The sequence below is a fragment of the Canis aureus genome, chromosome 20 (assembly GCF_053574225.1).
Source record: "Canis aureus isolate CA01 chromosome 20, VMU_Caureus_v.1.0, whole genome shotgun sequence".
NCBI classification, from domain to species: Eukaryota; Metazoa; Chordata; class Mammalia; order Carnivora; family Canidae; genus Canis; species Canis aureus.
In genome coordinates this window covers 50,039,072-50,060,411 of record NC_135630.1, presented here as the reverse complement: position 1 = coordinate 50,060,411, position 21,340 = coordinate 50,039,072, and the positions used below count along the sequence as shown (strand labels likewise).

General features: G+C 33.1%; 1 protein-coding gene and 1 pseudogene across 10 annotated transcripts in view; one reads left to right on the top strand and one right to left on the bottom strand.

The window, feature by feature from the left end:
• Positions 1–21,340, top strand: part of LRP1B (LDL receptor related protein 1B) — a 1,828,472-nt gene that overhangs the window by 996,466 nt on the left and 810,666 nt on the right. The window lies entirely within an intron of this gene.
• Positions 1–21,340, bottom strand: part of LOC144291351 (large ribosomal subunit protein eL8-like) — a 40,561-nt pseudogene that overhangs the window by 8,501 nt on the left and 10,720 nt on the right.

The following is a 21,340-nucleotide window of genomic DNA, read 5'->3' as shown; positions in this document are numbered from 1 at the left end:
CAGGTTTCTCTCCAACTCCTTAGCTCAGATAAATTGGATATTGTCTCATTGTCTTTAGAAATTCTTGTCTGTGTGGATTATGCCCCTCAGCCCCACCCCCCACCCCGTGATTATGCTTATTAAATTTATTTTCTCCTATTAATCTGTCTCATGTCAATTTGATTCTTAGTCCAGCTAGAGGGACCATAGGACAGAGGAAGGTCTTCCTCCCCAATGAAAGTATTTAAGAAGTGACTAGAGAAGAGCAAAATCAGTTTAGTAAAGCGAAATTAGAAAATTGTGAGGAAAAAGTAGTTAGTTTCCAATCTCCAAAATATGTGACAATTGGAAGTATACAAGTAAACTATTGGTTTGGAAGATGTTTTAATTGGCTAATGAAGCTATTATTTCTTGGAAAGAAGGTAGTTTTGAGGGTTAGTTATTATATTAGTTTAGTTATATAATAGTTATTATATTAGTTTAGACAGAAGGATGCTAATTCAATACCTCACAAACAAAATATGACTGGAAATTTGATCATTATATCTTGTAATTTTTTGTATCAGAGAATTTATTTAGAGATAATAAAAGTTAATAACTCATAGAACATAGTTTTAAAAAAGGTATGTATATATAAGAAAAGCATTTTGAATATCTGTTATTAATCTAAGTAGAAACCAGATACAGAGATAAGCATTTGAAATAGTTAAGGAAGCTATCAGTTATATATGCATATTTAACATTTCTCACTTTAAAAGACCAAAATTAGCACTTTAAAAGTTACTAAAGAAGGGGTGCCTGAGTAGCTTAGTCAGTTAAGCATTTGCCTTAGGCTCAGGTTATGATCCCAGAGTCCTGGGATCCAGTCCCACAGCAGACTCCCTGCTCAGCGAGGAGCCTGCTTCTCTCTCTCCCTCTGCCCCTGCCGCAGCTTGTGCTCATTCTCTCTCACAAAAATAAATAAATAAAATATAAAATCTTAAAAAAAAAGTTACTCAAGAAAACATAATCACCATCTGGTGGAAAAGCAAAGAAATTGTTATTTTAAGGGATTTATTTTCTTTGGGTGTACTTTAATCGTAAGTCATTAAGTGATATACCTCTACCTTTTTGAGGCAGAGGTTTAGATGTGATGATGTTATAAATCCTTCAGATATGGTCTACTATGATATCTTTGAAATATCCAATTTGTAACAGGATTTATAGATTGCTTTTAAACAAGTTTTTTTTTTTTTTTTAAGATTTATTTATTTATTTGAGAAACAGAGAGAGAGTGAGAGAGAGACAGTGCAGGGGGTAGAGGCAGAGGGACAGGAAGAGAGAGTCTTAAACAGACTATGCCGAGCTCAGAGCCTGCCTCCAGGCTCACCCTGGGACTCCCCACAGGGCTCAATCTCAGGACCCTGACATCAAGACTCTCAGATCACAGCCTGGGCTGAAACCAAGAACCTAATGCTTAGCCTACTGTGCCACCCAGGTGCACCTAAACAAGCATAGTTTAACATTCCCCATGGATTATTACTTTTAGTCTGACAATAACTCCGTAAGTTTTACTCTTCATTTTTCCATGTCTCAGATGAAGAAACTGAGATTTACAAAGATTTAATACCTTGCCAATATCTCATTGCTGATAAACAGCATTATTGGATTTGATTCCAAACCAACTCTGTCTCTTTCAAGGGCTGTCTCTAAAACATATAAATTGCTTAACTCAGAAGCTTACCCTTAAAAAGTCCCAATAAAGCAATTAACATCATGTTTTCCTTTTTGTTAAAAGCTATGAGGTCAAAATTCCAGTGTACAATCATGGTGGACTCCATAATGTGAAGTTAATTGAAGGGCATCTTAATTAATATCTGATGTTTTCTGATTATAACTACTTGTTCTGAAGCCCTGTCTGGATTCTCAGAGCTTAGCCTAGACTAATGAAGCAGAATGAGTAAAGTAAAATAAAACAATTATTTTCTATCTGAAGAAGGAGTTGCCTTGGTTTCACATTTCCTTCATTTCAGATCCAAGAGCAAAATGATGAGCCCATTTTAGAATCATAAACTTATAAAAATTTGGAGTTAAAAGTAAAACACCAGAAATATTCTAGATAATTATGACAATTTATGCCAGTTTTTATCTCATTACTTAATTTGTACCAGATTGCTATTGAGAGTTTATAAGCTATATCACAAAAAAATTTCCATTTGATATAATTATAATATATAGTATCTAAGGTAGGAAATGTTGAGTTGAAATATTGCCCTTTGTGTATGTTAGAAATGGTTAAATATGGTCGATTTCATGTGTTTCAAGGGAAATATGATACCTGTTTAGAGTGAACTCAGGCATAAAGGAAAACATAAAATGATCTAGGTGAGTAGTATAGAGCCATCAAATTCACTTTAAAAAGGAATAGTCATATCCTCAAAGCCTTTTCCATTAGATTCTCAAAACAGAAAAAAATAAAGTAAAATCTACTTCCTTCACTGATGGTTTGATTATCAAGAAGCCAGTGTTTAGTAAAAACTACTTTAATCCATGTATTGATTTCTTTAAAATTTTCAGTTGTGGAATCTATTGGTCTTCAGAGAGTCCAACCCCTGTTTTTCTAGAAAGTCTGCTAATCTATAGAGAGCTACAGTAAGTGAAAGATGCCAGTGTTTCAGCATAGTTCTAAATAATTGAGTATTTCCTCCCTGCTTTTGTTGTTGTTGTTGTTGTTGTTGTTTTACATAAGTAACCTATCCCCCCTCTCTATGAAAAGTATTTCCTGGTGATCATGTTCCATGATACAAACTTACGACTATTATGGATCATCAGTCTAATAGATATCCATTTGCTTGTTGAAATTAATATGTAAGACCCTCCTCAGGCCAGGACTATACAGTATTCATCTCAGTAGGCCCTGCTCTGTAAGCAGAGTTCTTTATACATAGTAGACATTTAATGGCTTTCTGGTATTAAACTGCATTGAAAGAAATAATGAAAGGTCTCTTGGGTTTAACATTGAAGGGTGTTCTTGGTCTTTAATATCTTAGCAGGATATGCATAAATTACTTCTGATTTATTGCTTTAGAGTTCTGCAGGACGATGTACTTTTCCTGTGCAATTAAAGTACTTTATGCAGTAATCTTAAGACTATGATGGAGTACATTCATGGGTATGGCATATTTGACTCAGTCGTTTGGGAAGAAGATGAAATAATCTCCCAAATGCTAATGTGAAGCTACACTCTGTTCTATCACTTTATAAAGAGAGTATGTCTACCATCTTATTTTTAATTGAAAATTCCTAGAATATTTAACAACTGTTTTGAGAGATTATGCATAGAGACCACTAAATAAAATGTATAGAAAGACTCTGTAGGGAGAGAATCTGTTAGAGGGATTTGGAAAAGCCCTCAGGCCTGCCTTTTTCTTTTTCAATTTAGAGGGCCTGGTTTCTCTTTTACAACAAATGAGTGAAAGAACTTTCAGATGATTTTAACAGTTCACAAATGTGTTGCCTGGTTTTGACAAGGGCTTCTATAATATCTCAAAACTATGTTAAAGATGGAGCATTTAGCAACCCAGGAAGACAATGACTATAAAACACAAAATTAACTCATCAAGTTACTGTAATTTTCTCTCCCTTTGTCTCCAGCTGATTAGTGCAAATTAACTGCCTGAGCAGTTAGCATGCAATATGGAAATCTTTGATATCTACTGAGAAGGCAGGCATTTTTTTTTAATCTACATCTATGTAAAATTCCAGAATTCCCTATAGAGATTGTCTACTGTGATTATTAATATTGCTTTCAACTTTAAGAATATGTTTTATGTTTGTTTTTTGAGTTTTGAAATTTCTAATATTGGGTCATGTTGGTGGCTAAGTGGTTGGCCTGCCTTTGGTTTGGGTTGTGATGGGGGAGGGAGGTACTGATATCAAGTCTGGCATTGGGCTCCCTGCAGGGAACCTGCTTCTCCCTCTGCCTATGTCTCTGCCTCTTTCTCTGTGTCTCTCATGAATAAGTAAAATCTTTAAAAAAAAAGAAAAATTTTAACCTTAATTTATTAAAACAGATTTATAATCTTTACAAATTCCTATGTAGGAATTACGCACACACACAATTAAAATAAAAAGAGAGAGAAGAGAAAAGAAAATGAGATGTGTAATTATCTCATCCCTTACATGAAGGTAATAAACATCTCGCTGGATTATTGTAAGAGTGAAAATTCAATAACATATTTTAAAAATTTAGAACATAGTCTGATCCACACTGTTTTTAACGTGAGTTTTAAAATTATTTTCATTAAGCACATAGAATTAGATTAATAAAATATGCTACTTATTTCAGTCTTCACTCTCAGAGAAGGAAATATTTAGGAAATTTCTTTTAGTAACATTCCATATAGTCCTAGAGAGAGCTTAATAAACATGTGAATTGCTATTCCAAAAAAGTCAGCTCTTGACTAGCTATTTGAAAAAGATGTATTATGTTAACAAGGTGGTTAAAAAGGGCATCAGTTATGGAAAAGAAAAAAGTCATATACTTGTTCAGAAGTCAACTGATTTTTGGTGGAGTGAATCTAGAAGAGATAATAGTTATTTGGTTGTGGTATATGATTATCAAAACTACCTAAAACTAAAAATCAGGAGGGTATTTTGTCTCCTTTAGCTATGGAATAGTTAGCAGATCTTTCAGGGAGAAAAATATTTACTACAAACTGCATTCAGTATATTTGAATCCTCCAATCTTTAAATTTTATTTCTGAATTAAAATATTAAAGTATTCTTATTGATAGAATATTCCCATTGATTAATCACTACATAGTAATTAATGCGTTCATTTAGAAGAACGTTTTAATCAAGGATCACCAGGTTCTGGACTTTTGTGTAGGGAGTTGGCACTAAACAAGGAACAGTCTAGTTCCTTCACTCAAGTAAGTTAATGTAGAATGGAAGGCATACAAAAGGATGAATTTTATGAATGATACATTCAAGAAAAGTCTGAATTTATTTTTGTAATTCAAACCAGAACCTTATTTTTGCTTTAGAACAGACAACCAAATTCTCATTTACAGACAAGTAACATATCCCAAGAACATGTCCCATGCCAGGAACTGACCCATTGGCTCTGTGTTTCTCATACTTGTCTGAAGTGAGGAACTTGATTTAAAAAGATACTCTCATGGCACTATTTAACCTATTTTGGCTTATTGGCTTATTATCTTCAGAGCTGACCTAGGAATCCATATGTATATATTGGACAAGAACCTAGGCACTTCATTATAATTTAGTTAATTCAAGAAAGACTAGTATATTTTAGAAACTAGTCATTTGTTTAGCTATTTATGTTTTTGTTTATTATTTAGGTTTTGTTTATTTGGTGGAGTGGCATAGCAAGTTAATTATTTCAGTTTAATTCATCTTCAAAGCCAACACCTTGAATTTCTAAGACTGACATCTATAGAAATCCAATACTCCCATTGTTTGAAATAAGCCTATTTCACCCTTATTTGGGACCCTACTATGGTACTGTTTTTCAATTTTATTCTTTGAACTATTTTTTCTCCTAATACTCAGATGTTTGAAATGTGTTCACATGTTCAATACTTAACTGTAAAGTTAGGAATTACTATATAACTGGGGAATGAAAGCAGGAAGGTAGTCTACTATGCGTTAGTCACATAATAAAATCAAACCATGATATTTTTAAGCATTCCAATTTTTCTGTGATTCTTTTCTTACTCTCTTTCCTTTTTCCCATTCTCTATTAAATTGCTTCAAGTTAAAACTACTTACCATCTGTCCTTTAGTATCTGATACAGTTTGATTTAAAAATATTTTTAAAAGATACATTACAAGTGTTTTAAAACAAACCCCACTAGAAGTAACATGAAACACAAAGAACTAGAGATGCCTGGGTGGCTCAGTGGTTGAGCGGCTGCCTTCAGCTCAGGGCTTGGCCCCACATCTGGCTCCCTGCGAGGATGCTGCTTCTCCCTCCGCCTAGGTGTCTGCCTTCCCTCTGTGTCTCTCATGAGTAAATAAATAAAAATCTTAAAAAAAAAACAAAAAGAAAGAAAGAAACACAAAGAACTAACTCCAAGAGCAATGGCATTAAAATTCAAGCACATGTAAAATCTGTTCACTTGGAATTATTAAAAAAAAGAAAAAAAAGTGAAGTAAACAAATATGTATTTCTTATTCTACAGGGACCATGTTATCATTCCATTCTTAAAATAGATGAAATTACATTAATTATATTGATGTGGAGATAGGAAAGGGTCAATAATAAATGAAAATGTACTACAGTCATTCCTAGGTTTGCTTGTTATCCTAAGTAATAATCTAAAAAAAGGATCAAGTAAAAATTTAATAAAATCTGTTAGAAGTATGAAACAGAGACATAAACATGAATGGACAGCTTAATATTATGTATAAGCCAACAAGTGTATGTAAGTGATCAAAGAATAGCAACACGAGTTACAGAATTGAAAATGGGCCACCTCATAAAATATGCAATCAAAGGAAAATCAGAATGGATGATCAATGCATGGTAAGAACAGGGAAATAGCTGAGTGTATATATAGTATTTAATTGCCATTCTTATTTGGGCAAAGTGATTTTTGTTGAGGTGGGATATTAGAAAGGGCTCTGAATTTATGATTTAAAAAATTATTGTTATGGACTTATTTCTGTTCCTTCCTATACTACCTTGAGGAAATCACATAAATTTTCCAAGCCTCAATTTACTCTACTGTAAAAGTGAAGATTATACTAATTTACATGCTACTTTCTAAGGAGCCCTGGGATTTGGTAGAAGTTCTTCAGGAGCTGTGAGGGATATGGTGGACCTATGGAATTATTAATTAAAACTGGGGGAAAAAAAACTGGGGGGCCTAAGCATGTAATACGTAACTGGAAAAACCTTATCTAAAGATTAAACTAAAGATGAGAATTATATTCCAATTAGAAGGAGCATAAAAACGATTATCTGGATAATTCAACTTCCACATCATATTTTACTGAATTGCCTAGATATGTTAACAGAAATTATTTAAAAGATGAAATATTGACTATTAGCTTCAATTCATTGTGAATATAAGAACTAATTTTAATTCAATTTCCATAAATTAATGTGATAAATTTATATAATGTTCTATATATAAACATATACCTCTATAGGATATCCACATTTTGAAATGAAAATGATAAATTTTCCTCTTCAGAATTGTCACTATTTTAATATGCTAATGGTAAATTACTGTAATGGGACAGAAGTATATGAATGTGACACACACAATTATTTTGTTTTAGGAATAAAAATGTGATCATCACATTTAACATCACATTGTCAAAATAAACATATTGTTATTTACAGAACTAGTTCTGAAACATATGTTTCTTAGGAAAAAAGAAAATTCTCCATTATCGTCATTTAGAATAAAAATGCATTTTGATTTGTTAGTACCCAATTACAGTAATGCAGGCAAAACATGGAGAGCACATACAGATTCAATTAGTCATTTTCTTTTAGAATGTTATTTCAGAATGTAAGAGAGTAGTTGATCATCCTATATAATTAGGTTTTATTAAAACCCATAAAAATTCTGTTTTTCTGCCTCCCAAACACCTTAATGAAAGTAATATCCTCCCAAATGACCCCTAGGCCTCCAGTTTTCTCCTTCCTGAACCCATTCCCAGTCCTTCCTTCACACTTCGGCTAGAGGTCATCCTAGAACTCTTGCAACCAGGTAAATCTTGCTACTAAAATCTTCAGTTGCTATTCCATTGCTTAGATAAAATACTAATGATTAATATGGTTATTTTCAGCTTTTCACAAGTTGATCCAACCTATTGCTATTGACTGAATTTGTGTGTCCCCTCAAAATTCAAACTATCAGCCCTCTACCACACCCTACCTCTGCCTTTCAGAATTCTATTTATCATATATCAGTCTAAGTACTCTATGTCCAACTACTCTGTGAAGCCTTTCTTCTTTGTATTCTTGGAGTAGGATATGCCTCTACCAAAATACTTTTCATAGCTGAGTATATCTGTGTGATACCTTGAAACAATTGTCAACAGCTGCTAAATAATTGAGGACTGTTACCCATATTTTGTGGTTATCCTTAATGGTCAGCTCAGTCCTTAGACCAATCATTCCCCTCATTTGCTTCATGATACTTGTTATTTTATACTTGTATTTGAATTTCTTTCTTTTCAGACACTAAACATGTTGAGGGTAGAAAGGTCAGTAGAATATTTCAACTAGGAGTATTGCATCTATTATACAACTACTAGTATTGCATCTAGTAATGCATCTATTAATAGAGAATGAATAGGACTGAAAATCCAAATTTGTCTCGTGACTTTCACAAACCTTTCCACCATACTTCAAGGGCCAGCCTGTGACACATGCTACCTATTTGACTATCTACTCTTGTTTCTTGATTTATATTCTGTTCCTTGCCCAGTACCCTGGTAAAATGTCTGCTAGATCATAGCATTTCTCTTCAATGAACTTGCCAATGGCTTCACCTATCTCTCAAAGTAAACACAAAATCTTCTGAATAGCTAAAGTTCTCATATAAGCCTTATATAATCCTGCCTTTCTTTACCTCTCTGACCTCACGACCCATATGTAGCTCTCCCTTTCTTCATACCACTCCATAGTTCCCATAGTCATGTTGCTGCCCCCAAATATGAAGTGTACATATGTACCTAAGGCTTTAGGTAGCATAGGTCTGGAGTGCTCCTCGCTGGGAGATAGGGATGTTGCCCCATTTCCTGAGTATTTATTTCTCGGTAGGGTCTCCCCTGCCTATGTAATTCAAAACTAAATCCCTCTCCTGGTGTTCTTCAACTCATTTTATGCTATATATTTCTTCACAGCATTATCAACATATAAGAGTATAAATATTTTACTTACTTAATGATTCTATCTACTCTACTAGAATTTAAGCACTAAAGGAGTAGGGTATTTTGTTTTGCTTTGTTTTGTTTTCTTTGTGTTCACTGCTGTATATTCAGCTCCTACAACAATACCTGCCCCTATAAGTAGCTATTTAAAAAAAAATTTTTTTTGGTGACAAAATGAATATTTCTAATTTTAACATTATTGTAGGATTAACTGATAGATTATATTAATTCACTTGCTGAAAATATATGATGAAGTAAATGTCAAAAACTGAAACGTTTTAGGTGTCAAGAGACAGAATTGCGGTGTCCTTAAGGAGATCGGAAGAGTTCTTATAATTTAATGGGCCTTTTTTGGTTGCAAATACCTGACTTTCATGCAAAGGCTACTAGTATTTACAGTCTTAATTATATGGTATAAAGAGAAGTTCCTTGTAAATTATAGCCTCTGGAATGTACAAAATGGCACCTTGCCTGAAGTGAAAAGAAAAAGAATTAATTAAAATAAAAATAAAAGGAAAAAGAATTATAATAAAACGTGATGTTAATGGTGCTGTCGATGGTTTCTTTATTAAAGAAAGAAAAGTTTTCAAGACCTCCTTATGATGGTTTGGTAGATGGAACTAGGGATGCAAAGATTCATAGCATCTAGGTTCTATTGTCTGCCTTTCAGAGTCATTGTCTATTGGGAGACACAGACTTAAAACAATAGCTATTAAATAAGAGCTTCAGGAGATAGGTCTAACTATATCTTAGAAGTCAGTCAAACTTCCTAGAGGCAGTAATCTGAGCTGAATTTTGAATAATGAGTAGGAATTGGGAGGGAAGACAAAAAGAGGGAATGTTTTAGGAAAAAAGAATATGAATTATTATAGAAGATAGAACAGTATGTCGGGAAATTGAAGTAGATTGGCCTCACCACAATCTTGGATGTGGGCTAAGGACTAGGGTAAAAAATCTTGACAGATCATAAGGGAAGGCCATCTTTCAACAAGGAATAAGCAAGGTTTTAGTACATATCCCTTACTAGACACATATCGTGGTGGAGGAAAATGTTTTGCTCAATTCCTTAGGGTTCTTTCCTGGGTTTGAAAACTAAACTGACAAAGGCAAATCAACAGGGGAAAAACATACAGATTTAATTATATTTTAACATGTACATGGGAGCCTTCAAAAGAAAGTGAAGAGTCAAAGAAGTGACCAGAACAGAAAGCTTTTATACCTTTTTTTTTTTTCTTTTATGCCTTTTGTATGAAGAATCAATTTATTATTTGAGGCATTAGAAAGAAGAATTTAGGGTTGGGGTAATAAATGGTGAAGAAGAAACTAGAAACATAATGATTGAACAGATTTCTCAGCCCCAAATTACCCATCTGTGAATATTATTCTTTCCCCTGGTAAACAGAGAGTCTCTTTCACTTTAGGAGTTTTAGTGATCTATTCCAGGGAAGACAGGTGAGGGGGCTGTTAAATAATAAAAATTCAACTGAGAAAATATGAAGATCTAGTTGCCTTTATTCAATAAATCATGAATTGTGCAGCCTCTCATCTGGTGCTTGAAGGAGCTCAGATAAGGAAAGACTTGGCAAGGCAGGATAAAGAAGTCATAAACAAACAAAAAAGGATTATTATGGGCAAGGTGATCTCCCGGAGGGGACAAAAGTATTTTCTTTTTTTTTTTTTTTCTTTTTAAGATTTTATTTATTTATTCGTGACAGACAGAGAAAGAGAGAGAGAGACAGAGGCAGAGACACAGGCAGAGGGAGAAGCAGGCTCCATGCAGGGAGCTCAACGTGGGACTTGATCCCAGGTCTCCAGGATCATGCCCTGGGCTGAAGTCAGGCGCTAAACCACTGAGCCATCGGGGCTGCCCCAAAAGTATTTTCTTAGGTGAATTATTTTACCAGCACTGACCAGAAAATGCCAAACTGAGTGGTTAAGGATACATTCCGGAGGAAGGTTGAAACTGCAATAGTTTAGGTATTAAACCCTGGTTTGGTGATATGGGATCAGCACACATGACTCCATTTGGGGCCTGTGGGTTATTTTTGTTTTTGTTTTGTTTGTTTTGTTTTGTTTTTAACACATTAAAGGGCAGAGTGACCTTTCTGCTGCTGCTGTTTTCTCAAATTCCTTTTTTAAAGATGTTCAGTATGCCAAGATGCCTATTTTGGTGTAGTGTATCCTGAGCCCCATCAGTATCATTCATCTGATTTTTTTTCAACCTACATTTATTAAGCTCTAAATCGGATTTGGTCTTGGGTCACATCTTAGAAATTACCTTATGCACAGAAAACAGTTCTTATGCGTAGAAAATCTCTGGAAGTTTACATGAGAAAAAGTGGTTATCTCTAGGAAGGAGAACTACCAGCTAAAAAAAATCATGATCTACATTTTGAGAACATGTGTTCTAGGATGATTTAAGGATTTGAAAGAGAGTATTTCTTATTGCAATAAGTGAGTCACTACCTTCATCAGGTGGCCAATCCTGAATCTTGTCTTCAGAGACAAAGAGTCAGATGTTTTAGGGTTGACAGAGAAACCACCTGGGCAAGAAAGATTAAGTGAGCAGCCCACAGCCTAAGGAAATTAGTAGCGGCAGAGCCTGGAGTATGATCTGGCTTTTTTTTTTTTTTATGTATATATTTTTTTATTTTTTTATTTTAGTCCCTTCCTATAACACATCGGTGCCAAGCCAATAAGCGTGCTTATCTTTATCCTACTCTTGGACTATATGATAAAAACAGTATGGGATATGGAAAAAGTAGGGTAAAATCACAAGGGAAACATTTAAAATTTGGCTTCAAATAAATGTAATGCCTGGAAGTCCACATACTTTTGTGAGAGAAAAATGATATGAAGAACAAAGAATATTGTTATTGGCTATGAATAACCATAATTTTGTTTCTAAATATGTGACAGTCTTATAAAATTTGCAGTTTTACTCCTTGGTTTTAATCTCCATCATGTTTGTAATATAAATACAGGAAGGAATATACATTACAACAAATATATTAACAGAATGAAGCAGAGCTGTGAGATATGTCCTCATTTAAAAATAAAACATTTCTTTGGCATTAATATGCCCGTCTTCTTGAAATGTGTGTGAATATGCGTGCGCGCACACGCACACACACACGTCTAGTTGGTTTTGAGTATCTCTTGACAATAATTGTAGTGCCTTTTTTCTTATTTAATTTTTCTTTAATTTTTCATAATAGCACTATAGAGCCACCTGTTAAATAACCAGTTTTTAAGATTTCAGGTGATAGATAGTACTCCCTTAAAATAGCAAGTATTCTTCTAAACTTACACTAGATGCATTTATATTACTGTATTTCTGCATCTGAGTATCACAATGTGTGATTGTTACCAATTTGTAATACATGTATGTGAGAAAAGAGATATGACAACATCAATATCCTGGATGCTTCCACTGGGGGAATTCTAATAGCTTTTTGCATATAAGATCAGTATAAATTAACATTAAAAACATAAAATAATTTTGTCTGCCATGAATTTAAGTGTAAAACATTTGTATTTTAAATATCATATTTCCTAGCATCCTAGCATCTATTGCCAGAAGTGAAGTAGTAGCAGTATTGGTATTCCTTCATAGTAAGGAATTTTTCTAAAGCAGAATTTAAAAACAAAAATTATAAATAGAGAAAGAATGGGAGAGAGGTAGAGGGAGGAGAAGGAGAAGGAGAAGGAGAAGACAAAGAAGAAGAAGACGAAGACGAAGACGAAGACGAAGACGAAGACGAAGACGAAGAAGAAGAAGCCTCCCTAGCCCCCAAACCAAAACCTTGAATTACAAACTTTATACAGAATAAAATGCTGAATAGTTACGAGTCAATCAGCTACTCAGATTTTAAGAAAAGCAGCTGGAAGTGTTCTCAATGGGACAAAACTTGTTATTTATTTATTTATTTATTTATTTATTTATTTATTTATTTATTTATTTATTTATAAAGATTCTATGTATTATTTCATGAGAGACACACAGAGAGAGGCAGAGACATAGGCAGAGGGAGAAGCAGGCTCCATGCAGGGAGCCCGATGTGGGACTTGATTCCAGGACCCCGGATCATGACCTGAGTCAAAGATAGACCTCAACCGAGGTCTGGGCCACCGAGGTGCCCCTAAACAATTGTTATTTTTTAAAACAATCTTTATTCAATATTGCGTTAGCCAAATATTTCATGGGAGTCCTTGTTTTAAAACAAGTCACCTTTATTTTTGTTTATTGTTTAAACAAATAATTTGTTTATAATTTGTATAAACAATATTTTATTCAGAAGTTTTAAGTGGGTCTTTGAGAAACATTCATGGTTTCTTTTCTTTCCTTTTTCCTTTTTTCTTTTCTTTTCCTTTTTCCTTCCTTCCTTCCTCTCTTCCTTTCTTCTTCCTTTTTTTAACTGAGCTTTTAAATGCTCTGAAAGCAGTAAATCTCTGGTTCACTATCCTCTTTGAAAGAGATATTTTTCCTTTGCCATCATTTCTTTCTTTTCTGTTTCAGAAAAGACCAGTGTTGTGCTTCCACTTAAATGTGGGTCTGAAAAAAAAAATTAATTTAATGTTATGTGTCTTTCTTAGTAATAACATTAATTAACAACATTATAGGGAAAATTTTTGCCCACAGATTTAGTGATTTACATAGTACCAGTATCCATTCCTAAAGAATTACAAGGTCAATAGATGTGAACAAGTTTAAGATTATTTATGGATATTGTCAATTTGCTTTTTTAAAGGCAGTACCAATTTGTTTTTCTGTTACACATTTGATTTATCAATCCTCTTCTGACTACTGATGGACTCTTTTTTAAAGATCTTTCTAAATCTGACAGATTAAAAAATGCAACCTAATATTATTTTATTTGGCTTTCTCTTATTAGTTATCAGAATTTTCCTTTTTCAAATACAGTCGATTTTCATTAGTCTTGTAGTTATATTCTATAAAGTTACAGTGAACACTAAATTAGTCAATATTAAACCATTGCTTCTAGGGGAAATACAGGTCTACATTTTTGAGAGCCTCTGGTTATAACATTTTTATTAATCAATCAATGCATACTCTTATTTTATGTTTCTGTTTAAAGAGACATTATCAAGTGTAAATTGTTGACTCATTAACATTGAACTCCTAGCCAGTAGCACTATAATTCATGCCTGGACAAAACTTATTTAATATATATACTTTTTTCCCATAAGGTACATCACTTAATTCTTTTTCAAAAAAAATATTTATTTATTTGAAAGAGGATGAGTGGTAGGAAAGGGCAGAGGGAAAGAGAGAGAGAGAAGCAGGCTGATGAAGAGCTTGATCTCAGGACCCAGGGATCATGACCTGATCCAGAGGAAGGCTTAACCAACTGGGTCCCTCGGGTGCCCCACATCATAGCATTATTGAGCTTAGAAATAGTAGACTGCACTTAAACACTATAGTTGGGGGCCCTTTTAAAAATAAAAATTATCAACAGAAACAGGAAAATGAGAAAAAAATAAGCTACTAAAAAGACCATGAAAAGGTAATTTGTGTAGAGTATGAGGGTGGAAAGAACAAAGCAGAGCATTGCCTCTTTTAACCTCAGATGGGAAGGTGTGTTTCAGGCAGCTCAAACTTTTTTGCTGCTTTAAGCATGTCCAAAAAATGACTACAAAAAACACTGAGAGTATTGATTTTGTGTTACAAATACATTTTAGCAAGTAGGCATATTCACAAATATGGAATCTGCAAATAAGAGCACTGACTAGACCAGCTTACTGCATTTCCCTTTCTGCTTTCCTTTGTCTTTTTCTATTTAGGTTTTAGAATTATTCTTATCGGTGTCCCTGCCTGGCTCAGTCCTAGAACATGCAACTCATGATCTCAGGGTTGTTTGAGCCCCACCTTGTGAATAGAGATTACATAAGAATTTTTTTTAATCTAAAACAAAATTTATTCTTATTAATTTATACAAACTTAGTAACTTTATGTTAATTCTGTCATTTTTGTTGCATGCTTATTTGCTTTTTAACTTTTTCATATTTTAAAAAAATTAAATATTTAATTGAGATAGGGCAAGAGTGAGAGCAAGAGTGAGAGAGAGAGAGAGAGAGCTTGTGCTGGGTGGAGGAGAGTAGGAGAGAGAAAGAGAGAAGCAGGCTCCTCACTGAGCAGGGAGCTCGACACAGGGCTGGATCCCAGGACCCTTGGGATCACACACTGAGCTGAAAGCAGATGCTCAAGTGACTGAGCCACCCAGGCACCCCTAATTTCTTTTTTACATGTTAAATATATTTCTTTGATTTTAGTTTATTGTATTGTGGTCAGAAAATACAATCTCTTAAATATGAGGAGGGTTTTGCTGTGGTATCTGTTATCTAGTGGTCACTTGGATTGATTCATCTTATTTCACTGGACGACTGTCTCTCCCTATTTCCTAACTATTCTATTACGTTGAGTAAAGGTGCTTATCTTTGACCTAACAGACTATTTGTTGTTGTGATATATATATACCCCCTAAGTGTGGCTATATATTTAATGTGTTGGCCCACTTGGAATCCCTGAGTAGGTCTGAAAAATATTTTAAGCTGAAAACATTTGAGATTAATAGATGAAGAAAGAAGCCTTCTGGGAACTACACTTATCTGACTATATGCAGAAACTTCTAGGAAATGAGGCTACCATAAACCACCTCTTTCACTCTCAGTAAGGAGACCCAAGAGTAAAACTATCATAAATTCCCTCCCAGAGAAGACTATTTGCACCTTTATAAACAAACATTATCTTACATTTTCTTATCTTTTTGTTCTAAAAACAAACAATTTGTCTTTCCTAAAACCCATCTGTTCTTACATAAAAGCTTTTATCCTCCCCCCCCCCCCTTCCCCTTTAAATAAGTTAGCTAAGCCATTTGGGCCAATTTTGTGAGCTTCTGTGTGCATATGAATAAAGTTTTACTTTCTCCTGTTAATCTATCTTTTGTCAATTTAATTACAGCTCCTTAGGAAGAAACCTAAAAGTATAAAGGAAAAAAAAAATTCTTCCCAACATTAGTTTTATGAGAATTTTTTTGTATATTACTTAGGGCTTAATATAATATTTTTTGGAATATTCCATGGCGATTTAAAATAAACTAGAGAGATTTAAAAAATTATATCCTGTGATTTTATATACAAATTCACCCAGACTAAATCTTTATCTCTACACTCTTGTTTGTGTGGTATAATATGTTCTGTTAAGGACAGAGAGATTTTTATAATTTCGCTGTGTGTATCTACTATTTTATTGTTTTATGCCTTTGCTGTTTTACATGCATTTGTCATTTTGCTCAGGAAATTTCAAGAATGTTATATTTTCATGTAGGTAGTTCCATTCTTCAGGTTCCTCTCTGGGGCTGTCCTTTCTATATCATTGTCACAGCAGCTCTTTCAGTTTGGGTTTCTATGGCTATTAAGATGTCCACTCAGAGTACCTTTAATCATCCTACTTGATTAGACTTGAGCAATATTCAGTCAACTGCTGATGGAAGGCCCTCAGGCACTACCAAAGGTGACAAGGCATATTTGCATTTTTAATGTGACTCCAAATGCTCCCTTTCCAGACAGCAGAAGGATAGGCTTTGGTTAGCTTTCTTAACTCCTTGTTGGACTACCTGTTAGGGTTTTTCTAGATGGAGTCTTTTCTTTTCTTTTTGATGCCCTAGCTCCCACTCCATTCTGATCTTTTATCAGATCCTTCTGGCCTTTTGTGTAAAGTTGTAATTCCTTTCTCTGCCCTGCTCCCAGCTGACTGTCATCTCTTCTCCCAGAGGCAGGGTTGCAGGGTCTTCCTTCTTCCTTATGATGTTTCAGTGCTTTGTTATTGGCAAGTTTGAGTCTTCCTTTGGAGTTCTCCTCAGGAATTTTTAATTAATTCCCATTTGGAAGTCAAATAACTGAAGATGAGCCTTTTCTTACTTTTTGCATTTCTGCTATGATAATCCGATTTTTCCTTGATTCCTTAGAGGTTCTTTGAAAGACTGCACAAGGGTATAGAAATGCATGAAAGACAGAAAAAGCATAAAGGTTAATATTACATGGGTTTATCTGTCTACATCCATTCTTTTAAAGGAATCTGCTTCACTCTTTTAAAAATTTTTTTGGCATTTCATTATTTTCTCAAAAGTAACACAACTATACTTATTTATTTTGTAAACGTGTGTGTATAATTTTTAAAACTCACATGTCTTTATATTTTGAGTTCATGTCTTACAAAAATATAAAATTATCTGTGAGATTTTGCTCTTTGGAAGCTTTTTATAATGTTCTCACTTTTATCATTATTTATGCTTTTAGGTTTTTTTGTTTGCTTATTAACACTTTTTTCGTATTTTATCTGTTATTATATGAATCCTGTTTTATTTAGTTTTTCAGTGTTTCTAGAAGAATTGTCCTATTTTTCATTTGATTATTTTTTTCAAATTATTAAAATTTAAATTTCAATTATTAAAATAAAAAATACAAAATGAGGAATTGTTTAGATATGAGAATTATTACTGTTTAGATTTTTCTCTCTCATTAACATTCTTCCAGAGTTTTTAAATTACCTTTTCCATTCTAGAACTCTTAATTTTGATTCATCTCTTGTTCAAGTGCTGTATCTATTGAACAATTTTTTTCAATAGTTGCATGTGGTTGCATGCTTTTAAAATCTGTTTGTATCTGATAATTACTTCTGATTCCTTCACACATGAAAAACACATCTTGTCAGGTTATAAAATTCTTGAGTCACAAGATATCTATCTTCAAACTTCGTAGTATTCTAATGTTTAGTTATGGAAAAAGTCTGAGACTGAACCAAGCTTTATCAGTTATATTATAACATCTTCTTATCTGGATGATTCAAATATCTTTGATATTAAATTTCTACCTTGCAGTTCGACCTGTAACTTATTTAATGACTTTTTTTTTTGTACTTATTGGAGATTCTCCCTCTCTCAACCCCTCACCCTCCCACCGCATCTGTAGTCCTGATATACATTCTAAGGGAGGCACATTTAGGGACATGGATTCCATGGGAGAAAGTATAGTGTAATTCCTTTTTCAGTGTTTACTTAAATATCAATGCTAGCTTGCTGAGGGATAATCAGAAAATCCAGTGCTCTCTGATAATATTTTAATTGATTATTTTTGTGTTTAAGTAAAATAAAATGAATGTCACTTTTCAAGCTGATATAATGAATACTTGACAGCACTATACTTTTCTTCCAACTGTGTATTGAAAATGTGTCATTTACCAAGTCTAAAAAGCAAAGTTCACTCAATTATGCATATGTAAGAAAAATAATAATGTTTTATGATTGTAATGATAAGAATTTGTTTTATGGAATCGGGATCATATCATAATCAATTACAACCATAAACAAAGATTATTCATTTTTATTGATACCTTATTTCAATAAATAATTTCAATGAAATCATGTGGAATGAATCTTTTTATATAAAAAGTCATGCAACTCTAAAGGCCCTCTAATCAAAAGAAACTTAAATACAATCTTTCAAAGTTGTAATTATTTATTTTTAAAAGATGGATAGTAACATTTTCTATGATAGAAATTACATAAAGCTTAAAATCCACTCTAGAAATATATCTACAGACTTATTTTTTATTTCCATAATGTGAATCACCACATGAACAACTGTCAGTGGTATATTATTTTATCTACTGAGTCTCCCAAGGTATGCATAGAAACTTTGCTATATTGCCTATCCTTTAATTTTTGTTATGAATACCATAGGAATGAATATAAAGGAATATAATTTTCTCAAAATTATAGAAAATCCTAGAAAAATGCTTGAACACAACTTTAGAAAATAATGGAATTAGTAAAAGCGCATCAATTGCCTCAACACAAAAAAAAAAAAAAAAAAAACACACAAAAAAAAAACACACACAAAAAAAAAAAACACACACAAAAAAAAAAATTGCCTCAACAGATAATATTGTAATATTAAAGAAAACAATGGTCTTACTTTGCAAATATCATACTTCACAAACTCTAGTTTTTAAAAGTGATAAAATTATTTTTACAAATGTTCTTCCTTTTGAAGTAAATGTATTATGCCTTTTTAAAATTTATATTTTAATGTTTATATGATAAAAAGTTTAAAAAATACTATTTAAAAATATCTAGTCTTAAGAACCTAGGTATTTTCTTAGCTCACTGGTTCTTGTAGCCACCTTGGAAACCAAAAACTAAAGTGGAGCATTCTCTATTATTGCCTTTCTTTTGACTAATGTGTTTAAGATACGAATGAAGTCCCAAAGAAAGAAATATTTGATTTCAGAAAATCTGGTTAGAAGATAATTATGCCTTGAAATTTTGTCAGACTTTACAAATATGAGAATGAACCATATTTTTAAGTAAAGCAAGATGATGTATCAAATCGTGAGCTTTATTAAAAAAACACACACACACACACATAAAAACCAAAGTGCTGAAATAACAACTCAGAAACCAACCTACTGTTCAAACAACTTTCCATTTTGGAAAGGAAAGGGGAAGTTGTCAGTGTTTAGCCCTGTATAGCTTCCCATCTCTTCTTGACTTTTTAATTTGCTGCACTCAAGGTCACCAGCTTTATTTCACAGTAATGAGTGTGTTCCCTCTGGAGATCTCCTTGCTAGCTGTTATATTTCTGAATACTTATGCATAGATGTCAGTGAAACAACTGCTGCCACATGACTGAAAAAAAAATGTATTTGGAAAACCACTTTAATTCCAATGCAAGTTTTATAAAAGTCCTAAAGTTTAAAATGTATACATATTCCTAGAAAAGCAATGCCAACATTTCATTTGTGATTTAATAGCATTCCCTAAAGGATCATTTAGAGATTGAGGGTCCAGTGACTTTTTATGCATGCTTATTTCAATAAATTCAATAAAGGTCCCTTTACTATTGAAACCAGAGCAAAATATTTTGCATTTTCTTTCTTTTCTTTTCCAGCAGTCCTGACAAAATTCAAGCTAAGCATTTGTTGTTGTTGTTTCCTTTACAATAATGTAAATGGGGATTTATGGACTAAGAGTTAAAGTGTTATATTACTTTGAGATATAGAACCTAGAAAAAACTTTAATTAAAAGTCAGGCAAGAGCCGAGAAACAATGAAAGTAAATACAACTCCCAAATTTAATTTTTGTAGTTTTAAGGAAAAGTTTATAAATATAAAAAATAAAAGTATATATAAGTGTTATATGTCTTCTCCAAAGCATTAAAAGCCTATATATCTAAATTGATTGAAATCAAACATCATCTGGATATATTAGAAATACAGATAATCTGAAGAGGTCTGTCGATTTCTGCCCACATTATGACAAGCCACAGGAATATGAATTACCTAAAAAAACTGATGATTATTTTCATCTCAGCTGTGTGAATGATTGAAATATTATTAACATTCTGCTATGATCATTAGTAGTAATGTAATATTTCCTGAATATTACTATAATCTACTGTACTATAAATTAGTATAGATATAATTATTATAATATATAATTAGTATAATTATTCTTACTCTAATCCAGGAACCATTCTATGTCATTTTATTCATTTCTTATTTATTCATCATAATGTCCTTGTAAAGTAGTGTTACTATACATCCACTCTACAGATAAGGAGATAGGTTTAGAGAGATTCAAATCCATGGTTTTGTGTTATAAATTGATCTCTAAATAATGCATTTTAGTGCAATAAAGAGGTCAGAAACTCAAAATCCTACTAAGGTCAGAAACTCAAAATCCTACTAAAAGCCAGCAAATGTGGTTAATAAGCAAAGTAAATTAGCTGTAGGATGATCTAAAAAGAAAGAAATGTGTCAAAGTGGGATCATATCAAAGCAGGGAAGCAGGAACTCAATTCCAGCAAATTGTTGCTTTGGAATTAATTTGGAATCTTGATTTCAAGAAATTTTCCAGACAAAAGATAAATCTGGATTTTTAAACTGTTGCTCAGTTTTTAAATTTTAATAATCAGTTAGAATTAACTATATACCTTATATATATATAAGACTGATGAATCTGAACTCTACCTCTGAAACCAATAATACATTGTTTTAATTAATTGAATTTAAGGGATCCCTAGGTGGCTCAGCGGTTTAGTGCCTGCCTTTGGCCCAGGGCTGGATCCTGGAGTCCCGGGATCGAGTCCCACGTCGGGCTCCCTGCATGGAGCCTGCTTCTCCCTCTGCCTGTGTCTCTGCCTCTCTCTCTCTGTCTATCATGAATAAATAAATTTTAAAAAATTGAATTTAAATTAAAAATGAAATAAAATAACCGGCCAAATAAAACCTTACCTGCAGGTTGAATCCAGCAGTTGGGAGACAGCATAATAAATGAGATTATACCATCAATTTCATATGTAACTGAAATCAAGACATTTTAAAAACTTGGCATTTTAAGAGCAAAGTAACAGAACTTCATAACCCTTTTTTTTCATTTTT